Below are 5,412 nucleotides of genomic sequence, written 5' to 3'. Positions count from 1 at the left end.
AAAAGATTTGACATGTTCAGTTTTCAAACATGAAAATAATATCGTGTGAAAATGATTGAAAAAGTGTAGTGTGGTGCAGAAATTGTATGATAGGTTTAATGCAAATTAAACTTAGAATCCGAGAACTTGTAATTTTAACGAATAAGCTCAAGTTTGAACAAAGAAATTCAAAATTCAGAAGGAAAAATGTTGAACATCACGGATAATAGTTACAAGAATTCGAAAGGATGAGTAGAATCTAAATCAAACGGGAGTGCACAGAATACGAAATCCGCCAAAAAGATAGTTAAATTATATTCTAAGGAAAAATCTGAGAAAAGGAACTTGGATAGGAACAATAGAAGAAAAGGTAATAGAATAAGTCGAAGCAAATTCAAAATCAAACGTACAAGATACTTGAAGAAGAATACAAGCAATGCTAAGGATAAAAGTTCAGAAAGGATCCATTTGCAAGCGATCTATTTTCCTTAGGCCATCTTGACGAAAAGAATAATCTGTTTTTCGTGATAACCGTATCCCGCAGAACTGATCTATTGCTTGTCACATCCAGAAATTGCTCATGGCATAAACAAGCTCAAGCATAATTAAAGAAATACAAAACAAAGGAAGATATTGAGAATTATGCGTTGCGTCAAAACAAATTCAAAATCAGATCAAAGGGTTGGATTTATGAAGAAGTGTACAAATAATGATAAAGATAAATAATCAAATTTGGTTTCGAAAAAAATTGAAACAAGGGACGGGAGAGATGAAAAATAAATGAATAAACAGTACGTCTATCACGTGGCACGGTAAGAGTACATGTTTTGGTGCAAACTAATCAAAAAAGAACATCTAACGTCTTCAAAAACTTAAGAATCATTATTATAAGAAACCAAGTTCAAAGCCAAATAAAAGAATACATGGTTCATAAAGAGGAATATGAGCAATATCAATGATGAATATATATTTCAAACTTATCAAGTGAATAGTTAGGATTACAATCGAGCAGAGATATGCAAGAGCGATAAAGAATGGTTGAAATATAGTCAAATTATATTCCAAAAGAAAAACCTCAAGCAAGAAACTTCAATACAAATGATAAAAAGAGGGAAATGGAGAATTGAGTTACGCGGCACTAACAAAGATCATACCTCGAAATGAAGTAAACCCTCAAAAGTAACCTCTAACGTCTCCAAAATCTCGTAATTCGTGTTACCTATTACTTTTATTTCGTATATGATAATCTATTAGTATTCCCATCTACATAAATAATTAGTATTAAGTTGGTCAGACTTAATACCATGAGAGATACAACGGTCGACTAACAACATTAATCAATAGACAATCATACATTTAAAACTCAAACTCTTGTCACTAGGACAAGTCCTACTGCATGACAGACACTCAGAGTATGCAGCTCTAATACCATAATATAACACCCTAACTTTTAGCACCTCATAATCGTACTAAAAGTCCAGGCGTCACTTACATCTAAACCTTTTTATCTTATACTATCCTTATTTAATATCGAGCCTTCGCGAATACGAACTGAAACTTTTTATCTTATATATATAAAGTCTCCTCATGTTTTCTTAATTAAAGTTTCAGTTCGTATTCGCGAAGGCTATATATATATATATATATATATATATATATATATATATATATATATCAAAATATCATTACGATTTATCAAAAAATACTTTATATTTTATATATATGCGTGTCCCATGTTTTATAAGATTTTAAAATTTATGTGTCGGCGTATTTCGTGTCGTGTCATGTCCCGTATCCATGTCAGTGCATCATAGTTCTCACATTATCTCCCAATTCGATAGGCCAATGACTAATTCATCACGGATCTGAGTTTCTTTAAGAATTTATTGCTGACCAATAAGTTACTACATGTACAAGATAGGATCTAAATCCCCCAACAGTTGCTTAAGCAAAACGAGTGACCTACCACTCAACTAATCCAAGTTGGTTTTTGTTTTTTATTTTTTGTCTTGAGCAAATTACTAAACTGAGATTTTGGGAAGCAAATATTGAATTCAAAAACTTGTAGCTCTAAGTCACTAGGATCATATTGGTTTTAAAATCTAGACACAAACATGGAAACGTGAAAATACTGACCTGTATCACAAAGTTGCGTCTTTCACAATCCAAGAACATAATAATACTCCAGTCAACTTTTGCCATGATTTTGTCTCTGACAGTAGAAAAGCTTATCTGGTTCCTAGAAGTAAAGCGATCAACCTCATTGAACCATAAGCAGGTAAATAAATTTGTAATTGGAATGTGTTATCTTATGATAACACAACCTTCTGGAACATCTGCAGAAAACTCAGCCACAAGAAATATTTCAAATGTTAACAAGGAATCAGCAATCACACGCAAACACAAAAAAAAAAAAAAGAACGTGCGCATATAGTCGAATTTTCTCATGTAGACTAAGGTATATCAACATTGTTCCTACCACTAGTTATAGGAAGCTTATCCTTCGAATAATGGGTTAGTCCATCGTGGTATTTGTAAAATTGAACCTGATGATCAATGGAAGAATTTTCATATTTCCCAGCAGCTTTATTAGCCTCAGCTTCAACAAAGACATCAAAGCGTCTATAGTGTCTTGAAATTGCGAAAGTGGCGTTTGGGCGCCACAAGAACCTGAATGGTACAAAACGAAATCATAGTGAATATACTACAGATATAAAGCCAAATGATTAAAACATTATATTGTATACATGCATGAAAATTGTTAAAACTCAACAGAAAAACTACCCGTGAAACAAAATAAATTCACATTTCTCTATAAAGCAGAATGTGCAAAAGCCATCATATAAAAGTGCCCTATGGCACTCCACGGTCTTCTCGGTTAGCTAAGCAACTTTTACATGTAGTGCACCAAGTTAAACTTGCAAGTAGGGGTGAAAATGAGCTGAGCCTGTCCTATATTGTAAATATAAAGCCCAAGCCTAAGCATGTTATCTTTCCCAGGCTTTTTTCAAGATCGAGCCCGGCCTGCTTAAAAGCTTGACAAGCCCACGAGCCTATTTGAAAAGTCTATTTTGTGAATTATAACTTAAAACAAAAAATTTAAAAAATCTAAATTAACGTTAAACATATTCTATAATTTATAATTCATAATTTGTAAGTCACAATTCGTTTATATGTCAATTGTTAATTACATATCATAACCATGCTTACAATCCACAAGCATAAACTTTTTCTTTGAACAAAAACAAACTAGAATCTTAGCTAGTCTTGACTACTATTTTTTTCTAAGTTTTGCTTTAGATTTATTATGAGTGAATAGTTGAAAGTTCAAATTAAGAATCATTTATTTTTTTAAAAATATTTTGACGAGTCGGCTTAACGATTATGGCCTGGCCATTTTTACTAATAAGTTTTAGAAAAAGCCAAAGCCTGGCTTGTTTAATAAAATAAGCCAAGCCGAGCTGGGTCTAAAACAAACCGAGCCATAAACCCCGGTCGGGTAACTCAGCCCACTTCCAACCCTACTTGCAAATGTCATTAAATCATCATAATTTTTAGTGAAACTATAAACAAACAAGTAAATCAATATGATGATGAAAGGCATAAGAATTCGAATACAATTTAGAAAGATAGAGCGCTTCACCTTTCAAGGGCTTGGTACGGGTCCACAACAAGTTGAAGTTTTCCATCAATCCATATAGAATATCTGACATTGGGGAAGATTCTGTGCAGAAGAAGCTTAGGAACCTGCATTAAGTGTAGAACCAACATTAAAACCATAAGTATTATGGTACACACACATTAAATTGTAAATTTAGGCAGGGGGAATGTAACTAACAATCTTAATTCAACTTCAGTACAAATCAGATTATTGACATATTTAAAAATCAAATTGTTCATAAAAAAAACCAATTATTAAAGTTTCTTGAACAAAAGCCCTTCATTGGATGATACAAACATACTAAGGTAGGTAAAGAACCAAACTCAAGCATAATTGACCAACTATAATATATACACACACACACACTAAATTATAAGTATTTTAATTGAACTGCACGTCTATTAGCTTAAAAAATGCATCTAATGGCAAAATCATTTCCCAAAACATACTCAATGGTGGAATGTCGACAAAAGAGAAAACAAACAAAATGATTGCAATGTGACATTATATATGCTCAAAATGGTAAACATTATATGAAATGTAAATGAAAGAATTATAATTAAGGGACAAAATGTAAGGCATAAACCTTTCCGTTTCGCCGAGCATCAGTATAAGGAATATTACGGACAACAATGATTCTCCACAATCCAACCCTCCTACTACCACCTAAAATACTGGCATTCGTCATAAAGGACTCTGTTTCTTCATCAATAAACATATAGAAAGGGATATTTTTCTTTGCTTCTTCACTGATATTCCTCGGCTGCTGTATGAGATCATAGTTTCCTGAAATGGAAGAGATGGAACTATGAGAAACATAAAATCAACAACAAAAACATGCCTAGAGCACATCAGTCATACCAAATATGGCAGATGCAACAATGACGTCATGGTATTGATCCAACTCAAATAGATCTGCCTCGTCAAAGTCAAATCCTGTTTAGCGACCTGGTCTTCTTCCTTTGACAAATCTAAATATTTTAACCAGATATGAAAATTGAAGATAGGAAATCAAAATGCATTCAATAAGGAAAAAATTATTAGGGAGCATTGGACACTAACATGGGGATTGAAGTATTATGAATTATTTCAAGAAAATCAATCTTCAAACATTAGGGATGAAAAAAAAAGATAAAACAAAAATGAACTAACCCGCAATACACTGTCATGGCCTCTTTTATATCAAAAGCATCATCCCTTTCTTGCAGAGTAGGATATCCACCAAAATCGGAGCAACCATCTGGTTGAGTTTTAGTTGGATCATCATTTTTTTGCATAAAAGTTTGAATTGGAATTTCATCTTGCACATAAGTCAAACTGTGAAGCACAGGAGACACTGATGGGGAGCTCGGCATACTAGCTATTGCTTGTTCCACTGGTATATAACACACAGGACATGCAGAAAACAAGGTGACCAAGAACCTGATTATCAGAATTCTACATCGATAATAATTAAACATGCACTTTCTTCACATATTTAAATGTTTAAATCAAAGGCCAGACAAAAAGAACAAAAAGCTTATGACGCGGTCCAGGTCGTCTTCTATCAGCAGGAGGGGGAGGAGGGAATGCAAAATGGTCACATTGATGGCTCAAGGTAGGAAAATATCCCTTTCTTCCTTTAGACTTGGAAAAAGATGGTGGCCCAAGTGCTCGTGGTGGCTTTAACTTGCATTGCTCTCTAGTAGTCAATGAGGTCACCCTAGAATAATTACTATCTCGTGACTTATCTCCTACTTCATCAGATTTTACAATTTCATACCTAGTAACGG

General features: G+C 33.4%; 1 pseudogene across 1 annotated transcript; it reads right to left on the bottom strand.

The window, feature by feature from the left end:
* Window positions 1-1,667: 1,667 nt before the first annotated feature.
* Window positions 1,668-5,128, bottom strand: LOC107610753 (putative hexosyltransferase MUCI70; annotated as a pseudogene). The gene is made up of 6 exons (XR_015896565.1): window positions 4,793-5,128; window positions 4,502-4,611; window positions 4,227-4,426; window positions 3,623-3,726; window positions 2,459-2,649; window positions 1,668-2,315 (listed from the first exon to the last, which is right to left on the bottom strand). The product of XR_015896565.1 is annotated as a putative hexosyltransferase MUCI70 (transcript).
* Between the last annotated feature and the right edge of the window lie 284 nt (window positions 5,129-5,412).

Source organism: Arachis ipaensis, chromosome B8 (genome assembly GCF_059453495.1).
Source record: "Arachis ipaensis isolate K30076 ecotype BB chromosome B8, ASM5945349v1, whole genome shotgun sequence".
Lineage (NCBI taxonomy): Eukaryota > Viridiplantae > Streptophyta > Magnoliopsida > Fabales > Fabaceae > Arachis > Arachis ipaensis.
The sequence above is the reverse complement of the archived record's forward strand: the minus strand, read 5'-3'. Positions and strand labels throughout refer to the sequence as shown.